The sequence below is a fragment of the Sus scrofa genome, chromosome 5, assembly GCF_054392235.1.
Source record: "Sus scrofa isolate SSC_HxYL_T2T_F1_AM1 chromosome 5, Sscrofa_HxYL_maternal_Yorkshire_Landrace_v2.0, whole genome shotgun sequence".
Classification (NCBI taxonomy): domain Eukaryota; kingdom Metazoa; phylum Chordata; class Mammalia; order Artiodactyla; family Suidae; genus Sus; species Sus scrofa.
The window spans coordinates 49721336-49742012 of NC_139387.1; the positions used below are offsets into that span (position 1 = coordinate 49721336).

Genomic DNA, 20677 nt, shown 5'->3' on the forward strand with positions numbered 1-20677 from the left:
GCAACAACAACACGGAATCTGAATCGCATTCTGCAACCTACACCACGGCTCAAGGCAACGCCAGATCCTTAACCCACTGAACGAGGCAAGGGATCGAACCTGCAGCATCATGGTTTTTAGTTGTATTCGGCCAGGAGAATTATTTTAAGTATTTACTTTTTATGTAACTGTTATATCTCCCTCCTGAGAACTGGAAGTCCATTAAGGGTAGAAGGTATATTTTATAACATTGTGTATCCTCATAGCAGATTATCTTCATAAAGTTACTTATTAATGTTTTTATTGTGAATATTATGAAAAATAACTCAAGTCTATACTCTAGTAATTGTGGGTCAGCACTATCATTCCTATGTAATAGAGCAGCTCATTTCAGGTAAAATCCAATAACAACAAATCACAACAAAATTTCTAAATTTGGAGTTCCCATTAACCATGAGGTTGCAGGTTCCATCCCTGGCCTCAATCAGTGGGTTAAGGATCCAGCGTTGCCGTGAGCTGTGGTATAGGTTGTAGACACAGCTCAGATCTGGTGGTGCTATGGCTGTGGTGTGTGGCAGCTATAGCTCCGATTAGACCCCCTAGCCTGGGAATCTCCTTATGCCTCGCATAGGTGCCGCCCTAGAAGAGACCAAAAAAAAAAAAAGGTTTCTAAATTCTATACTCAGAGTTTATAAAAGACTGATTGAGAAAAGTGAAGCAGCAGTTAATGCAACACATACACACACATATTTTTTTTTGTTGTTGTTATATAAAAGTATCTGGTTAACAGGCAGAGACAACAACAAAATTGTGCTCCCTTAATAGATGGTTCCTCAGGAAGGAAGCACCATGTTTCATGCTGCATATGCAGTCAGTCCTGTTCCACCACATTCTTGCTGTGATCCCCTTAAGTCCCCCTTCCTCATCCCAGATAAATTCATCCTTTTTCAAATATCACTGCCAGCATGATCTAGTCCTCTTTTGCTATCTATCTTACAAATTCAAAGAAATTTGGGGGAGCAAAGGCAAATTTTTTTTTCCTGCAAATAATCGTTATTGTTTCCATTTGGTCCACTGTCTGGGAGACGGCTCTAGGATGGTTAAAACGCTGCTTAGTGGCTACAGAGAGAGAAGCCCTGACACTAGGGTGATGCTAGAGAGGCTCGCTCTGAAGGATCCTAGTTGTGCTTGCGGGTGAGCCTTTTGAAGAGATACTCATCCAGCTCGGCCTGGGGGCCTCCAACCCGGAGAGTTTAGTCAGGGCGTGGCCGTCTTCTTTTTTCATTCCTGGCTACCCTGTGGCTTGTAGAAGAAGTTCCTGGGCCAGGGATCAAACCCTTACCATGGCAGTGAGCCAAGCCACTGCAGTGACAATGCCAGGTCCTTTACCCACTGAGCCACAAGAGAACTCCATGTGATGGCCATCTTCTTGATGAGTTTCACCTTCTCATTTAGGAAGTGGCTCTCCAGGAAGTCACAGAGATGGGGGTCTGCATGGGCAGAACCCAGGGCATGCAGACCCAAAAGGCCTGGCTCAGGTTCTCCTCCATGCGCTTGGTGGCTTCCATAGCATCTTGGGTTTATTCCACTCATTCTGGGATCACATTTGCTAGTCTTGGAGGAGGGCTCAGCCGCTGTGCTGGTTTTGTACCTTGAAGAGACATTTGCACTTCCCCTTAGTCAGTTCACAGAAAAAGTCACCCACATCCACATCATCGCCATCAAAATGGAAGCCCAGAGAGGGGTAGGTTGATGGCAGCCTCCAACTTGGTGGAATAATTCTGATGAATCTGGAAGTTTATGGTTGATCAGCAACAAGGACCTAAGATCAAATGTGGTGTTTGCTGGTCTTGGAGGCTGAGGATGGCCGAGTGGTTGGTTTTATTTTTGTCTTTTTTTTTTTTTTTTTTTGCTATTTCTTTGGGCCACTCCTGCGGCATATGGAGGTTCCCAGGCTAGGGGTCGAATCGGAGCTGTAGCCACCGGCCTACACCAGAGCCACAGCAACGCGGGATCGGAGCCGCGTCTGCGACCTACACCACAGCTCACGGCAACGCTGGATCGTTAACCCACTGAGCAAGGGCAGGGACCGAACCCGCAACCTCATGGTTCCTAGTCGGACTCGTTAGCTGCTGCGCCATGACGGGAACTCCAGTTTTTTTTTTTTAGCAGAAATATTTTAAAAAATTTTTTATTATGATTGATTTACAATCTTCTGTCAATTTCTGCTGTACAGCAAAGTGACCTGGTTATACATATATATATACATTCTTTTTCTCATATTCTATCATGTTTCATCACATGATCACATGTTTCATCCATCAAGTGATTAGACATAGTTCCCTGTGCTATATAGCAGGACCTCACTGCTTATCCACTCCAAATGCAATAGTTTGCATCTGTTAACCCCAAAGTCCCTGTCCATCCATCCCACTCTTTCTCCATGCCCTTTGGCAACCACAGGTCTGCTCTTTGTGCTGAGTTTGTTTCTTTTCTATAGATAGGTTCATTTGGGCCTTATATTGGTTTCCATATGATATAAGTGATATCATATGGTGCTTGTTCTTCTCTTTCTGACTTACTTCACTTAGTATGAGAATCTTTAGTTCCATCCATGTTGCTGCAAATGGCATTATTTTGTTCTTTTTATGGCTGGGTAGTATTCCATTGTGTTATATATGTGTATATGTATTAGTGGTTGGTTCTGGAAAAGAGGTTGGAGGGTGGTAGAAACCTGGAAGAAGGGTACCCTTAGGTCTGCTCCACCCAAATACTGTTGAAGCAAAAGATTGATCCATGGGACTAGGAGAGCAATGAAGGCAAGCTCTTTATTTTTCCAATATAGTATAAACATTTTTATGCAAGTGTGATCTGGATCAATCCCTGCCTGGCACAGTGGGTTAAAAGATCCAGCATTACCATAGCTGTGGTGTAGGTTGCAACTGTGGCTCAGAGCTGATCCCTGGCCTGCAAACTCCATATGTTATGGGGTGACCAAAAAATAAAAATAAAAATAAATTTTTAAAAAAGGGCAGTATGTAGTTTGAGGGAATGACCTATAAGCTTGTTTTCCTCATTCCTTGTGGCTGCTCCCATGCTAACACCTAAGGTGTATTGGAGCACATCTTTGGGCCCCAATTGTTTCGCCTCTTAACCTCATTGTCCACTACCTCCCTGGAGCTTAGGCCACCTGATCCTCACAGTGCTCCAATTACCCAGTCAGTTGGACTTTTCTTCTTAGAGTGGCATCTCTGATTCTCCATTTGGATTTACAAAAATCATTAAAGATTATGAATAACTTAAGTATTATTAGGCATCTGCTTTTTGCAAAACACTATGGAAATTCAAAGATGAACCAGGTATGAATGAGTCCTCAAGCCGTGGTATGCATCAGAATGACCTATGAAGGTTTTTAATACACAGTTAACCAAGCATCAGCTGTAGAAATTCTGATTCCATTGGTCTGTGGCCTGAACATATTTTAAAAGTTAACACATCCGTTGATAACAAAGTCAGACAAAGACACAATAAGGAAAGAAAAGTAGAGACCAACATCAAAAATACTCAACAAAATTCTAACAAAACAAACTCAAATGGCTGAAAGACTTCAACATAAGACATGACACCATAACACTCCTACAAAAGAACATAGGCAAAACGTTCTCTGACATAAACCATACAAATTTTTTCTGAGGCAATAGAAATAAAAACAAAAACAAACACATAGGACGAAAACCATTAAAAAAAAAACCCAAAAAACAATCTACAGAATGGGAGGAAATTGTTGCAAATGATGCAGCTGACAAGGGCCTAATCTCCAAACAACCCCTACAACCCAACAACAAAAAAACAAACAACCTAATCAAAAAAAGTGGCCAGAAGATCTAAATACACATTTTCCAAAGGGGACATACAGATGGCCAACAGGCACATGAAAAATTGCTCAACCTCACTAATTATTAGAGGAATGCAAGTCAAAACTATAACGAGGTACCACCTCACACTGGTCAGAATGGCCGTCGTTAATAAGTCTACAAATAACAAATGCTGCAGAGGGTGTGGAGAAAAGAGAACTCTCTTACACTGTTGCATGGGAACTTAAATTGGTACAACTACTATGGAAAACAGTATTGAGGCTCCTCAGAAAACTAAATATAGAACTACCACATGATCCAGCAAACTCACTCCTGGGTATATATCCATACAAAACATTCCTTCAAAAAGATATATGTATCCCTATGTTCACAGTAGCACTATTCACAATAGCTAAGACCTGGAAGCAACCTAAATGTCCACTGACAGAGGAATGGATAAAGATGATGTGGTATACATATATATATATATATATATATATATATATATATATATACTATGCAGCCACAAAAAAGAAATAATACCATTTGCAGCCACATGGATGGAACTAAAGATTCTCACAATAAGTGAAGTCAGAAAGAGGAAGACAAATGATACCACTAACACGTGGAATCTAAAATGTGGCACAAATGAACCTATCTACAAAAAGAAACGGACTCATGGACATAGAAAACGGACTTGTGGTTACCAAGGGGGAGGGAGAAGGGCGTGGGATGGACTGAGAGTTTGGGGTTAGTAGATGCAAACTATTACATTTAGAATAGATAAGCCATGAGGTCATAATGTATAGCTCAGGGAACTATATCCAGTCTCTTGTAATACACCATGATGGAAGATATTATAAGAAAAGGAATGTGTGTGTGTCTATGACTGGGTTACTTTGCTGTACAGCAGAAATTGGCACAACACTGTATTTTAATAAAAATATTCTAGTAGAATAAATTCAGCCATATATATAAGTATCATATACCATGATCAAGTGGGATTTATTCCTGGAATGTGAGGATGGCTTAACATGCCAAAAGGGAAAAAAAAAAAAAAAGAAAAGAAAGAAACCCTCCTAGGTGTTCCCTTGTGGCACAGCAGGTTAAGGACCCAGCCTTGTCACTGCAGTGGTTCAGGAGACTGCTATGGTAAAGTTTTCATCCTTGGTTCAGGAACTTCCATATGCCATGGGCATGACCAAAAAACCCCTACTTGTGTGATCAGATCAATTGATGAAGAAAAAGCATTTGGTAAAATTGAACATTCTTGTATGATAAAACACTCAACAAACAAGGAGAAGAAGGAAATTGCCGTGGAGGAGTTCCTGTTTTGGCACAGCAGAAACAAATCTGACTAGGAACCATGAGGTTGCAGGTTCCATCCCTGGACTTGCTCAGTGGGATAAGGATCCAGCGTGAGCTGTGGTGTAGGTTGCAGACATGGCTTAGATCCCAAGTTGCCATCGGCTACAGTTCGGATTCGACCCCAAGCCTGGGAACCTCCATATGCCACAGTTGTGGCCCTAAAAAGCAAAAAAAAAAAAAAAAAAAAAAAAAAAAGGAAGAAAGAAAGAAAGAAAGAAAGGTAGGAAATTGCCTCAACATAATAAAATGTATGCATGAAAAATCCACAGTGAACATCATACTCAATGATAAAATTTGGTAGCTTTGATTAGGAACAAGGCAAAGATGTTCGCTTTTGCCGCTTCCATTCAACATAGCACTGGAAGTTCTACCCAGAGGAAGTAGGAAAGAAAAATAAATAAAAGACATCCAAATTGGAAAGGAAGAAGTAACATTATCTCTGTTTGCAGGTGGAGGGGAGGAAAACATTTCCCTCAACCCTCTTATCCCCAGTTGCATTTGAAAATTAAATTGACACATACAGGTTTATTTGTTTTATGTGACATGAGAGCATGAGAACTTTTGTAAGGAAATGGGAACCAAAAGAAATAATTAAACCTAAATTTTTTTTATGCCAGGTTTGATGAAGCATAGACAGTTTTGATGAAAATGTGATAACCACTACACTATGGAAACAGGACAGTTGTAAAGGAACACAATAGGTCAAAGAGTATGAGGGAGATGTAGTGAACTGAGGGAAACTCAGCAAGTCTTGTTTGTTCGGATTCTTCCTAGTGTGTGTCCTTTTTATCTTTGGATAAAGGATGCTTCTTTCCTCTGGGTAAAGGAAGGGTATCTCTTACATAGGAGTTTTATGACCTATTTTAGGGGAGAAGTGTTGCGGGCAAAGCCAAAATGACTTTCCTCTTTCTGCCATTTTCTCAAACTCCTTTAGCTTAAAATATCCAATATGTCAAGGTGACGTATTTTGGGGTAGCGGGTCTTGAATCTCATCAGGTGATGTGATCTTATATATAGAAAACCCTAAAGAGTTCACAAAAAGAACTGTTAGCACTAATAAATGAATTCAGTAAAGTAGAAGGTTACACATTTTTTTTTTTTTTGGGGTCTTTTTTAGGGCCGTGCCCTTGGCAAATGGAAAGTTCCCAGGCAAGGCGTTGAATCAGATCTGCAGCTGCCGGACTGCAGCCACAGCAAAGAGGGATCTGAGCCATGTCTCCAAACTATACCACAGCTCATGGCAATGCCAGATGGGAACTACAGAAGGATGCAAAATTAACCCACACAAATCAGTTGCATTTCTATATAATAACAGTAAACAACCTGAAAAGGAAGTTATGAAAATAATTCCATTTACAGTAACATCAAGAAAAACAAAATACTTAGGAATTCACCAGTGAAGAAAAGACTTGTACAATGAATACAGCAAAACACTGTTGAGAGAAATTGAAGATGTAAATAAGTGGAAATTCCAAATCCATGTTCATGGATTAATATTAAGAGGTAAATTCTACCCCAAATGACCTACAAATCCCTATAAAACAATCCCTATAAAAATCCCAATGATTTTATTTTCAAAAGTAGAAAAACCCATCTCAAAATTTATCTGAAATCGGGTGTTCCCATCGTGGCGCAGTGGAAACAAATCCCCATGAGGTTGTGGGTTCGATCCCTGGCCTCACTCAGTGGGTTAAGTATCTGGCGTAGCCATGAGCTGTGGTGTAGGCCAGCAGCTGTAGTTCTGATTTGACCCCTAGCCTGGGAACCTCCATATGCCACAGGTGCGGCCCTAAAAAGCAAAAAAGAAAAAAAAAATTTGAAATCATAGAGGATCCTGAATATCCCAATAATCTTGAAAAAGAACAGAGCCAGAGGTCTCATACTTCCTGATTTCAGAATTTACTACAAAACTATTGTAGTCAAAACAGTGTGGTACTGGCACGAAGGCAGACATATAGACCAATGAAACAGAATTGAGAACACAGAAATAAACCCGTGCATAGATGGTTAAATGATTTCTTTTTCTTTTTCTTTTGAGGGCCATACCAGCGGCATATGAAGGTTCCCTGGCTAGGGGTCCAATCAGAGTTACAGCTGCCAGCCTATGCCACAGCTGTAGCAATGCTAGGGGTCGAATGCCAGATCCGAGCTGTGTCTGCAACCTACACCACAGCTCACGGCAACACTGGATCCTTAACCCACTGAGCAAGGCCAGGGATTGAACCCACATCCTGATGGATCTACCTAGTCAGATTCATTAACCACTGAGCCACGATGGGAACTCCTGGTTAAATGATTTCTGACAAGAGTGCCAAGACCATTCAATGGAGAAAGAACAACTTCGCAATAAATGGTGTTGAGAAAACCAGATATCCATAAGCAAAAGAATGAAGTTGGACCTTACCTAATTAATACCATATATCAAAACTAACTCAAAAAGACCAAAATTGTCATATCTAAAACTTTGAAACTCTTAGATGAAAACATAAGGCAAAAGCTTCAGACATTGGACCTAGCAATGAATTCGTGGATAGGACACCAAAGGCACAAGCAAAAGAGAAAAAAAATAGCCAAATTGGATTGTATAAAAATTAAAACATTTTCTGCATCAAAAGACAAATCAACAAAGTAAAAAGGCAACCTAAAGAATGAGAGAAAAGATTTGCATATCATATACAAGGGGTTAATATCCAGTATATAATGAGAGATACTAAAACTCGACAACAGCAACAACAAAAACAACCTGATTCAAAAATGGGCAAAGAAATTAGATGTTTTTTTCATTTGGATATACAAATGTCCAATAAGCATGTGAAAATATGCTCAACATCACTAATCTTCAGGGAAATGCAAATCGAAACTACAATGAGGTACCACCTCACACCTGTTAGAATAGCTACTGTCAAAAAGACAGAAAATAACAAATGTTGGTGAGGATGTGGAGAAATTGAAACCTTTGTGCGGTGGGAATGTAAAATGGTATAACTCCTGTAGAAAACAATACGGTGATTTCTAAAAATAATTAACAACAGAATTATCATATGATTTATCAAATTCTACTTCTGGGTATACACCCAAAAGAATTGAAAAGAGGGTCTTGAAGAGATGTTTGTATACCCATGTTCGTAGCAGCATCACTCACAATTGCTAAAGCGTAGAAGCAACCCAAGGGTCCATTCATGGATGAATAGATAAGCAAAATGTGTGTGTGGGGGGTGTGTGTATGTATAATGAAATATTATTCAGCCTTAATAATAATGGAATATTATTCAGCCTTAGAAGGAAGAAAATTCTGACATATGCTGCAACATGAATGAAACTTGAAGGCGTTTTGCTAAGTGAAATAAATCGGTGACAAAAAGACAAATACTGAATGATTCCACTTATATGAGATACAATAGTCAAGGTCATTATGGATGCATATGGAAGTTTCCCAGCCCAGGACTGAATCCCTGCCAGAGCTGCAACCTATGCTATAGCTGCAGCAACACTGGATCCTTAAACCACTGTTCCATACTGGCAACGTCACAGAGACAAGCCAGGTCATTAACCCAATTGCTCCACAGCAGGAAATCACCAGAGTTTGCGTTTACAAGATGAAAAGAGTTATGGAGATGGGTGGCAGTGATAGTTGCACCTTATGAATGTATTTAATACCAGTGAACTGTATACTTAAAATTGTTAAAACAATAAATTTTATGTTTTATGTATTTTACTACGATAAAAAAAAATTGGAGAAAATGTTCATAGGTGATTTTCATGTCCTCCAAGGATCAAAACTGTTAGATTTAGATTTTGTTGTCTTATAAAGACACAGGGCTATGCAAAAATAATTGAAATATAAGCAGAAATTGGAGTCCCTGGTGGCTCAGTAGGTTAATGATCCATTGTTGTCACTGCTGTAGCTCAGGTTTGATCCTGGCCTGGGAACATCTGCATGCCATGGGCATGGGCAATAGTAATAATAATAATAATAATAATGCAGAAATTGATGTGTGCCTTAGGATACACCGACAAAATGTTAGAAGAGTTCAGAGGAGGAAAACATTACTTCCTATTTGAGGAATCAAGAAGTCCATAGAGGAAGTTCCTGTCATGGCGTAGCGGAAACGAATCTGACTAGGAACCACGAGGTTGCGGGTTTGATCCCTGGCCTCGCTCAGTGGATTAAGGATCTGGCATTGCCTTGAGTTGTGGTGTAGTTCTCAGACATGGCTCGGATCTGGCGTTGCTGTGGCTCTGGCGTGGGCCGGCAGCAACAGCCCCAATTAGACCCCTAGCCTGGAACCTCCATATGCCTCAGGTGTGGCCTTGAAAAGAAAAAAAAGACAAAAACAAAACAAAAACAAAAACAAAAAAAGAGCAAAGAAGTCCATGGGGGAGTAAAGTGGAATGGATCTAGAATTTAGACCTAAGAGACCTGGTTTCCCCTTTCATCTCCACCGCTTACTATGACACAGGAGACACTGAATAAGCCTCATAACAGCAAATCCCTTTTTTTTCATATGCAAAAAAAATGTGAGAAAGACTCACATCTACGTCACAGAATTATTGTGAAGATGTTAAACAATAAAGAGGGATAAAACATGTGGAAGCACATAGAGTGAGGGTAGATCTAGAGCAGGCAATCAATAAATGATAATTATATCTGAAGCTGCACTGGCATTGAACCAGGCCTTGAAGGATAGGTTGGTAGCATTTAAACATTCAGAGGTGAGGTGGAAGGTAATTCTGGGTAGGAGAAAGAAGAACTTTTATAGGCTGCACACTTTTGTTTTGTTTTTTTGTCTTTTTGCCTTTTCTAGGGCCACTCCCATGGCATATGGAGGTTCCCAGGCTAGGGGTCCAATTGGAGCTGTAGCCCACCGGCCTACACCAGAGCCACAGCAATGCAGGATCTGAGCCCCATCTGCGACCTGCACCACAGCTCACAGCAATGCCGGATCCTTAACCCACTGAGCAAGGCCAGGGATCGAACCCACAATCTCATGATTCCTAGTCAGATTCGTTAACCACTGAGCCACGACGGGAACTCCTAGCTGCACAGTTTTATAGCTATTTATATGCATGTACCATAGAAAACACTTTTGGAAGTTTTGAAACCAAACCAGATATGGATCTTGGATTGAAGAAACTAATAGTCGGGGTACCCATTGTGGTGCAGCGGAAACGAATCCAACTAGGAACCATGAGGTTGTGGGTTCAATCCCTGGCCTCACTCAGTGGGTTAAGGATCCAGAGTTGCCATGGACTTTGGTGTAGGTTGCAGAGGTGGCTCGGATCCTGCAGTGCTAACAGTTACTCAGCAATTCATCTGTTAAACTAATGCAGAAACTTTTAGTAATGTTGCTTGTATTCCTAATGTGCTACATGTATTTTAACATGTGTTTTTCTACCTTGAAATATTTTATAAGTAATTGATGTTCATAACATCTCAGAGAAAAAAATTATGTAAAATAAAAATCACTCCTCCCACTTTTTTTCTCAGTTCAATCTTCCTCAGAGGTAACTGTGATTAACACTATGATGTCTCCTTACAATTACGATTTTACAAATATATGTATAAATACATATACAATATGTTTGTGCACACACACGCACACACACACCCACACATATATATATTCCTTTTTGCCCCTCAAGTGAAATCATACTTTTCCTCCTGTTCTGGAAATTGTTTTTTATCTACTTTAAATAGAGTGCTAAAATCTTCCTATATATATATATATACATTTTGTCTTTTTTAGGGCCGCACCCAGGGCATATGGAAGTTCCAAGGCTAGGGGTCGAATTGGAGCTGCAGCTGCCAGCCTACGCCACAGCCACAGTAATGCAGGATGGGAGCTGAGCCTGCAACCTACACTGCAGCTTTCGGCAACTCTGGATCCTTAACCCACTGAGGGAGGCCAGGAATTGAACCCACATTCTCATGGATACTAGTCAGGTTCATTACTGCTGAGCCACAACAGGACCTCCTATCTTCTATGTTAATAAATAACTCTTTATAATCAATTCTAGACAAAAAGTAGTTGACTTTATTCACATTAATATTACATTAAAATTATTAATAAAATCACAAAATTTATAAATAAACAATCTTATTATGAAGTATGACTAGCGTTCAGCATTTTTCCATGTGCTTATTTCCATTTATATATTTTTGGGTGAATTAACTTTTTTTTTCCTTTTTCGGCTACCCTGCAGCATATGGAGTTTCCAGGCCAGGGATCAGATTAGAGCTGCAGTTGTGACCTATGCTGTAGCTGTGGCAACACCAGATCCATTAACCCACTATGCCATGATTGTGATTGAACCTGCGTCCTGGCACTGCAGAGACACTGCTGATCCCGTTGCATCAGAGCAGGAACTCTTAACTTTTTGTACTTTTACTCATATTGAGAAATTATCTTTAAGAGTTCTCTTGTGGTACAGTGGATTAAGTATGCAGTTTTGTCACTGCAGTGGCTTGGGTCACTTTGACACTATCATATTTTTTCCCATGCACAAATTTTTAAAGTTAATGTAATTAAATTTATTAATTTTTCAAGTTTTTTGAGTTCTCGCTCTCCAGGATTAAAAATTATTTTTTATTTTTAATATAACTTTGATTCCAACCTTTAATTGCAACATTGAAAGGATAATATTCGTGAAGTTCCTGCTGTGTTACAGTGGGTTAATGATCTGGCTTGTCTCCAGGGAGGCACTGGTTTGAACCACATGCTGCAGGTGCAGCCAAAAAAAAAAAAAGGATTTGGAAGAGAATACTTAATTACTTAAAATGCGAAATTTATTCTAGCACCATTGGCAACTATGCTGATTGAAGAAATGACAGAGGTAAAATTTTTTTTTTTTCTTTTTAGGGCCGCAATCACAGCTTATGGAGGTTCCCAGGCTAGGGGTGTAATCAGAGCTACAGATGCTGACCTACACCACAGCTCACAGCAACGCCAGATCCTTAACCCACTGAGGGAGGCCAGGTACCAAACCCACAACCTCATGGTTCCTAGTTGAATTTGTTTCCGCTGCGCCACAATGGGAACTTCTGACAGATGTAAAATTTTAAATAATGTATTTTTTCAAGAGCAGTTTCAAAGATCTGGGCATTCTCTATTCTCTTCTACAACAATTTATTTTGTAAATTATTAGTGTAAGTATAGATTATGTTATTGGCATTACACTAATGTTTTAGTTGTCAGCAACTGAGTACTAATACACTTCCTTATTTTCAACAAGCCTGAGGGTATGTTTTAACTCTATTTCTTGAAGAAATTTAAATTATGTTCATATACTAACCTTTGCCTGCTAGGAAAACAATAATGCAATATGTGTTTACTCTTTGCTGATACCAACTTTTCTAACCATTGCCACAGATGCAATATGTATGTTGATTACCTCTGTTTCATCTCTTCTGCCTTGTATTTCCATTTCTGGAACACGAAAGCACTGTTAGATTAACAATATATCTGGAAAAACTTTTAATGTCTGTATCATCTGAAACCTTGAAAGCCGTAATTCCTGGGTGCTAACCTAAGCTATGAATTGCATTCTATTTTTTTAAATTCATGTACAAAAATTCAAATTCTTCAAAATATATATTTAAAAGTTTAAAAATTGACTGTAAGCAAAATATTAAATTTTTTTAGATTCCTAGATATTTTATTCCCAAAGTTCTTAGAAATGGCAACCCAGCATGTTTCATTGACTTTCCTGTATTGTGTATCTGCTTGTTCACTTGTGCATCTGCTGGTGATGTGGTGTGTTTGCCTTCAGTAATGATTTTAATGATTAGAACAGGAGTTCTTCCAGGAAGTGGATTCTATGATTGGGGGGTGGTCAATACCTTATTGACATTTAGAAAAGTAAATTTTCACAGAAGAAATAGATATTGATTTAACTGATTGTAATCTAATGATAGGGGTTTGTCTCTGGAGTCTGCACTTTCATAGTCAGCTACTTCCAACTCAGTGTTGTACTTCTAAATCCATAGGGCTGATCATCCTGATTTTGCTGAGTCACCAACACCTGATGATCTTTTCCCTCAAACAAGATTCATGCATGACTTTTTTTTTTTTTTGTCCTTTTGCCTTTTCTAGGGGCTCTCCGGAGGCATATTGAGGTTCCCAGGCCAGGGGTCTAATCGGAGCCGTAGCCACCGGCCTATGCCAGAGCCACAGCAACGCGGGAGCCAAGCCGAATCTGCGACCTACACCACAGCTCATGGCAACGCTGGATCCTCAACCCACTGAGCAAGGCCAGGGATCGAACCCGCAACCTCAAGGTTCCTAGTCGGATTCGCTAACCACTGAGCCACGACAGGAACTCCATGCATGACTTTTTTTCAATAAAACTCATGGTTCTTCTATCATGTCTTTTCCCATCACCCCAAGTACTTGGCTGTCTCTAAGAACTTGTTTATGAAGTTGCCTTTGGTTTAACACTCTTTCCACCATCCAATTCTCTATCTAATCCTGCTGTAAATTCAACTTCACCTCTTCAAAGAGGCTTTCTCTCTCCTTTTTTTTTTTTTTTCTTTTCAGTTTCAAGGGTAGGAGTCAAATCAGAGCTGCAGCAGCTGGCCCACGCCACAGCCATAGCAATGCCACATCTGAGCCCTTATCTGCGACCTATACCGCAGCTCCCACAATTCTGGATTCTTTAACCCACTGAGCAAGGCCAGGGGTTGGACCCTCACCCTCATGGACACTAGTTGGGTTCTTAATCTACTGAGCCACAGTGTGAACTCCTCAAAGAGTCTTTCTCTTACATCCATGTTAGATCCCCTTGCCGTACATGGTTAAACTCACAGTACTTTTTTCCTTTTATTTCTCACAGTTTGTAAGTATATTTGGAATGCCTGCCTCCTGCATTCCATGAGAGTATGTCTATATTGCTCATTATTTTATTGTCAGAGCCTGGCAAATAGTAGATAGTAAGTATTTATTGAATGAACAAATGAATGAATGAATATCCAAACTCAGATCCCATACTCTCCAAAATGACATTCCTAACCTCTCCAGCCACAGTGATAGGTAAACTCTTTTCCCAAACTTAAGGCTCCTATGGTTGATATTACTCATTTAGCTCCTGTAATCATAGATTCATAGATTTTAACAGTTTATATGTAGCAGGCTTTATGTTATAAATAATGTAACTCACAGAAATCAAAGTCTTGGTTTTATTTTTGTAAATATCTATCATTAATGATGGGGAGTTGCCTTCTGAAGCATCTTGCACCATACTTGGACTATTCATATGTTAGAAATATTTCTGGGAGTTCCCATTGTGGCTCAGTGGTTAATGAACCTGACTAGCATCCATGAGGATTTGGGTTTGATCCCTGGCCTCTCTCATTGGGTTAAGGATCCGGCGTTGCCGTGAGCTGTGGTGTAGGTCGCAGACACAGCTGGGATCCCGTGTTGCTGTGGCTCTGGTGTAGGCCGGTGGCTACAGCTCCAATTGGACCCCTAGCCTGGGAACCTCCATGTGCAGCAGGTGCGGCCTTAAAAAAAGACAAAAAAAAAAATATATATATATATATATATGTATATATGTATATATATATATACACACACATATTTGGATATTTAACAAGAAATTCTTGTGATTTTCAAAACTAACTTGTATCCTAATGAGCCCATTTCCTCTTCTAAATATGATCCTTCAGATAGTCAAAGATTGCTCTCTAGCTCACTCAAATCATAGCCCCTCCTTCAATTATTGCTTTTAATGCTATGGTTTCGAGACTCTTTCATCATTCTGATTTATTCTCTTGTGAATTCAGTCAACATCCTTCTTAAAATAAAATTATTTTTGTGACCAGTACTTTTATTTTTTAAAATATGCTATTCATAAGACTTCAAATTTCTATAAATTCAGAGATTGCTCTTTTTAAGGATAAATTTGTGACAATGCTTTCAGTCTTTAAGTTCAGAAATTTGAAAAGTTTAGATTTTTTGTTTTGTTGTTTTAAGAAAATAACAAAATTTTAATGAGTAACATAAGGACTTGAACAAAAGCAGACAAAATTATGCTCTTGATAAGAGTCAGTGTTGATAGAATGTTGGATCTCTCCGAATTATTGTTTTTTTAAAGTTTTTTTATTACGTAATGAATTTTATTACATGTGTACATGTACAACAATCATCACAACCAAATTTGAAAGCATGTCTATCCCAAACCCTCAGAAAAGTTAATTTTGATTTTAAGTAATAGATACCTTTTTCTGGCAGCTGTCAACAGTTGCTGGAGTATTGCCTAGATCACATAACCAATTCTATACTTATAGCTTAAAATTATCTGACTTACTCTGACCTCTTGCTAGTTGAACTTCAAAAGGATTTAAACCAATAAGTAACAAAATACTGTGCTTGTTTGGGTGTGAGAAAAAGGATTGGTCTTATAGCTAAGGAACAAAACCCTGTGTAATAAAAATAATCAGCTCTTTCCTGGGCTCAAGAAAAATATTTTGATGTGGTTCATTTCGGGTTCTCATGATGAGGGTATCAGCCTTCATTTAAAAAATATCATTAGTTTGAGTTTTCATTACAAACATTACTAAATTGCTGGTAATATCTTTCACTACCAATTTTTGACCTTTTCAGTCTTTTATAATAAATTATAAAGTTGCTAACAACATTTAAGTCTCAAAACAAGGCAACAAATTCTACAGAACAAAAAGGTACCAAATAAAATAGAATTCTATAGAAATAAATGAGAGGAGGTAATGGGGGCCTCAAGCCTCCAGATTTCTAGAATGGTTTTACTATTTTGCACATTTAATTGTCATTAAATGTTTGCTAAATGAAAGGAAACATTCCGGCAATAGGCATAATTCTATAGCAAGAACAACATATTGTAAGCAAGGTAGTTGGCTTCACTTGCAGAGATCTGGCAACATATTTTCAATTTCAATTTACATTTACATGTTCAATTTCAATATAATATATATGTTTTTTGTCCACACCCGAGGTACATGGGAGTTTCCAGGCCAGGGATTGAACCAGCACAACAGCAGAGACAATGCCAGATCCTTAACCTGCTGCACCACAGGGTACTCCTCAATTTCAATATAAGTTTCGAATAGCACTATACTCTTCAAAAATATGCAAATATTTTACTAACATGGTATCAATCTCCTATAATCCAAATTTATATTATAAATTACTTCTTTCCTCCCTTTCTTCCTTCCCTCCGTCCTTTTTTGTTTTGTTTTGTTTTCGTTTTTGCTTTTTAGGGCTGCACCTGCAGCATTAGGAAGTTCCCAGGTGGAACAGATCTGCAGCTGCCGGCTTACATCACAACCACAGCAATGCGGGATCCTAGTTGCTTCTGTGACCTACATCACAGCTAATGGCAACACCACATCCCCAACCCACTGAGCAAGGCCAGGGTTTGAACCTGCACCCTCGAGTATAATAGTCGGATTCTCTGTGCCACAACGGGAACTCCCCTTCCTCTTTCTTTCTGATAAAAAATTCACTTGGGCTATTTAGGTAATAGTATTTTGAAGTAGTTCATAAATGAAGCTATTGGCCCTGGATAGAGCCAGCTATAACAACACGTTCAAGCAGTGAAATGAACAAAAGAACCTTTGGAATGCACCTGGTTGTTCAAAAAAATAGCAGGTGGCTTTTTTTTTTTTTTTAAGGCTTGAAGGAAGTCAAATTTCTCTTTAAGGATTTTGCTGTTATCTTTCCTACAAAAATTACCCAGATTGCCTTTTTTGTTTTGTCTTTTTGCCTTTTCTAGGGCCGCTTCCCATGGCATATGGAGGTTCCCAGTCTAGGGGTCAAATCAGAGCTGTAGCCGTTGGCCTACACCAGAGCCACAGCAACGCCAGATCCAAGCCGCATCTGAGACCCACATCAGAGCTCATGGCAACGCCAGATCCTTAACCCACTGAGCAAGGCCAAGGATCGAACCCGTAACCTCATGGTTCCCAGTCTGATTTGTTAACCACTGCACCACGATGGAACTCCCCAGATTGCTTCTTAACTTCTCTTTTGTAAGTAGAAGAAGTCTTGCTGTACGATATTAGCTCAGTAGCTCTGAAGTTTCCAGGTACTTTCCTATCTGAATGTTGTATCCAAAATATTGTAATTCCTGCATTGCTTGCACATCTGGGTCTATTCCATCTCTGGATTATAGTATACATACATATATTTTTTGCCGTGTCTGCAACAAATGGAATTTTCTGGGGCCAGAGATCAAACCCATGCCATAGAACCGACCTAAGCTACTGCAGTGACAATGTCAGATCCTTAACCTGCTGTGCCACAAGAGAACTTCTTCTTTTCGGTATAGTTGATTTATGATATATTAGTTTTAGGTATACAACACAGCGATTCAATTTTTTATAAATTACATTGTATTAAAAGTTATTACAAATTATTACAAAGCAGTGGCTTACAACATATATTCTTTTTCTTCTTTTGTCTTTTTTTAGGGCTGCACCTATGACATATGGATGTTCCCAGGCTAGGGGTCCAATCGGAGCTGTAGCTGCCGGCCTACACCAGAGCCACAGCAACGTGGGATCCAAGCTGCGTCTGCCACCTACACCACAGCTCAGGGCAACACTGGATCCTTAACCCACTGAGCGAGGCCAGGGATGGAACCCAGGTCCTCATGGATGCTAGTACAGTTCGCTAACCACTGAGCAACAAGGGGAACTCCACTACAAATATTCTTTTTTTTTTGATCTTTTGTCCTTTTAGGCAAATCAGAGCTGTTGCTGTGGGCCTACACCAGATCCTTAATCCACTGAGTGAGGCCAGGGATCTAACCTGCAACCTCATGGTTCCTAATCGGATTCGTTAACCACTGAGCAACGACGAGAACTCCCACTACATATATTCTTTTTTTTTTTTTTTAAGATATCTTTTTATTTATTTATTTTTTGTTTGTTGTTTTGTTTTGTTTTGTTTTGCTTTATCTAGGGCCGCTCCCACGGCATGTGGAGGCTCCCAGGCTAGCGGTTGAATCGGAGCTGTAGCCACCGGCCTACATCAGAGCCACAGCAACGTAGGATCCGAGCCATGTCTGCAGCCTACACCACAGCTCAGGGCAACGCCAGATCCTTTAACCCACTGAGCAAGGCCAGGGATCGAACCTGCAACCTCATGGTTCCTAGTCAGATTCGTTAACCACTGCGCCACGAAGGGAACTCCTTACTACATATATTCTTTACACAAACTTTCAAAAGAAAAGGCATTCAAGGTATGTATTTATATCTTATATAAATATTCATTTTTATATTTATATAAAGATATCTTACAAGCAATAATTGAAGTCTGAAAAACATTATTATATTTGCACTTTTCATACTTTCAAAAGTGAAATTTGAAATTTCTAAAGTGAAATTATTTTTGGAAGGTCTTTCATAAACCAAATAAGTACTTGAGACAACCTGGGCCAAATTTAAAAAATCCTTTTCAGAAAGAAGAAGGTGGAAGCTTATGCTTTGAGCCCAGTTTGCCACTAAACTGGTTATTAAACCTGATTTATTATGATATGGACAGGCATCATATCAGTTGAGGTGACCATTATAACTTCCAAACTCATTTTAGGTTAAATATAAAAATTCCAAACTAAAGCTTTTTTTTCCTTGAGATAAATCTCTAATACTAAGTTTGAAAATATCCATTGATTTATTATTTTACAAAAATTCAGAATTCATTATGTGCTCTGCACTGTTTTAGACACTAGAAGACAAAAGTGAATACAATATAAAATTCTTGCCCTTAGGAAGCTAACGTTTTAGTGAGGGGTGTCAGGTTTTTTCTCCTTTGTAGGTATTTAACGTATGGTTTCATATACAGTTATAGAAATAGTATGCTATAGAGCCTACAGAAAAAAAAGAAGCATTAATTGAAGACTTGAGAAGTGGGTTCATCGTGTGTGTACCAGGAACTGGCTTTTGCATTAAATTAGCATTTCAGAAATATCTATCTATTTATTTTTTTCAGTTTGATATTTCTTTTTAATTACTCTATTTTACTACATTTATAGTTGTACAACGATCATCATGACCCAATTTTGTAACATTTCCATCCCAAACCCCCAGCACATCCCCTCACCCCCCAACCTGTCTCATTTGGAAAGCATACATTTTTCAAAGTCTGTGAGTCAGTATTTGTTCTGCAAGGAAGTTCATTGTGTCTTTTTTTTAGATTCCACATGTAAGTGATACCATATGATGTTGATGTCTTGCTGTCTGACTGACTTCACCTAGCATGATAATTTCTAGGTCCATCCATGTTGCTGCAAATGGCATTATTTCTTTCCTTTTAATGGCTGAGTAATGTTCCATTGTGTACATGTACCATATCTTCTGTATCTAGTCCTCTGTCGATGGACATTTTGGTTGTTTCTATGTCTTGGCTATTATACTGCAGTGCTGCAATGAACATTGGAGCACATGTATCTTTTCGAGTCATGGTTTTTCTCTGGATAGATGCCCAGGAGAAGGATTGCTGGATCAAATGGTAATTCTGTTTTTAGTTTTCTGAGGAATCTCCATACTGCTTTCCACAGTGGTTGTACCAAATTACAATCCCACCAACAGTGTAATAGAGTTCCTTTTTCTTCACACCCTCTCCAGCATTTATTGTTTGTAGACTTTTTTTTTTTTTTTTTTTTTGGTCCTTTTGCCATTTCTTGGGCCACTCCCTTGGCATATGGAGGTTTCCAGGCTAAGGGTCGAATCGGAGCTGTAGCCACCGGCCTACACCAGGGCCACAGCAACACTGGATCTGAGCTGCGTCTGCAACCTATACCACAGCTCATGGCAACTCGGGACCTTAACCCACTGAGCGAGGCCAGGGATCGAACCCGCAACCTTATGGTTCCTAGTGGGATTTGTTAACCACTGAGCCACAACGGGAACTCCTGTTTGTAGACTTTTTAATGATGGTCATTCTAGCCAGTGTAAGGTGGTATCTCAAAGTGGTTTTGATTTGCATCAGAAATATCTAAGTCCACATTGTTGACACTACAGTGAAAGCAGTGAAACTTGTCAGCAGATGATTAAGTTTTATGGTTAATGTCCACACTTTTGCATCTTGGGACCAATATCAAGTTTCTGGGAAAAACATCCTTCCTGTCTCCCCATGTCTGTCATTAAATCAGTGTCTCAGCCTGTTGGTGTTAGATGTGTTCTTGGAATAAAGGTGTACCACAATTATTTTTTTTCCATTTTTCACTTATTGGTCTGAGATTTACTTCAGTTCTTCAGTTTTTTTTTTTTTTTTTCTCTTCTGGGGCAAGAAGCATTTAGATTGTTGGTTTATTACATATTCCATAAGGGAAACTCTGCATTTCACCGGCAACTTTTTCAATTCCCAAGACCACCAGTTGGTGGTATTATTTCTGGGTGATTGGATCACCCTTTACTAGCAGCTGGAGGTGGGATGTGTGTCCCTAGATTACTGGCTTTCCACTATAAAAGAAAAGCGACACTATTCCCACGGAAATTA

The 20677-nt window shown here is 39.3% G+C and overlaps 1 protein-coding gene across 2 annotated transcripts in view; it reads left to right on the forward strand.

The window, feature by feature from the left end:
• SINHCAF (SIN3-HDAC complex associated factor) overlaps positions 1 to 20677 on the forward strand; it is an 82729-nt gene that overhangs the window by 28193 nt on the left and 33859 nt on the right. The gene's annotated exons all lie outside the window — the stretch shown is intronic.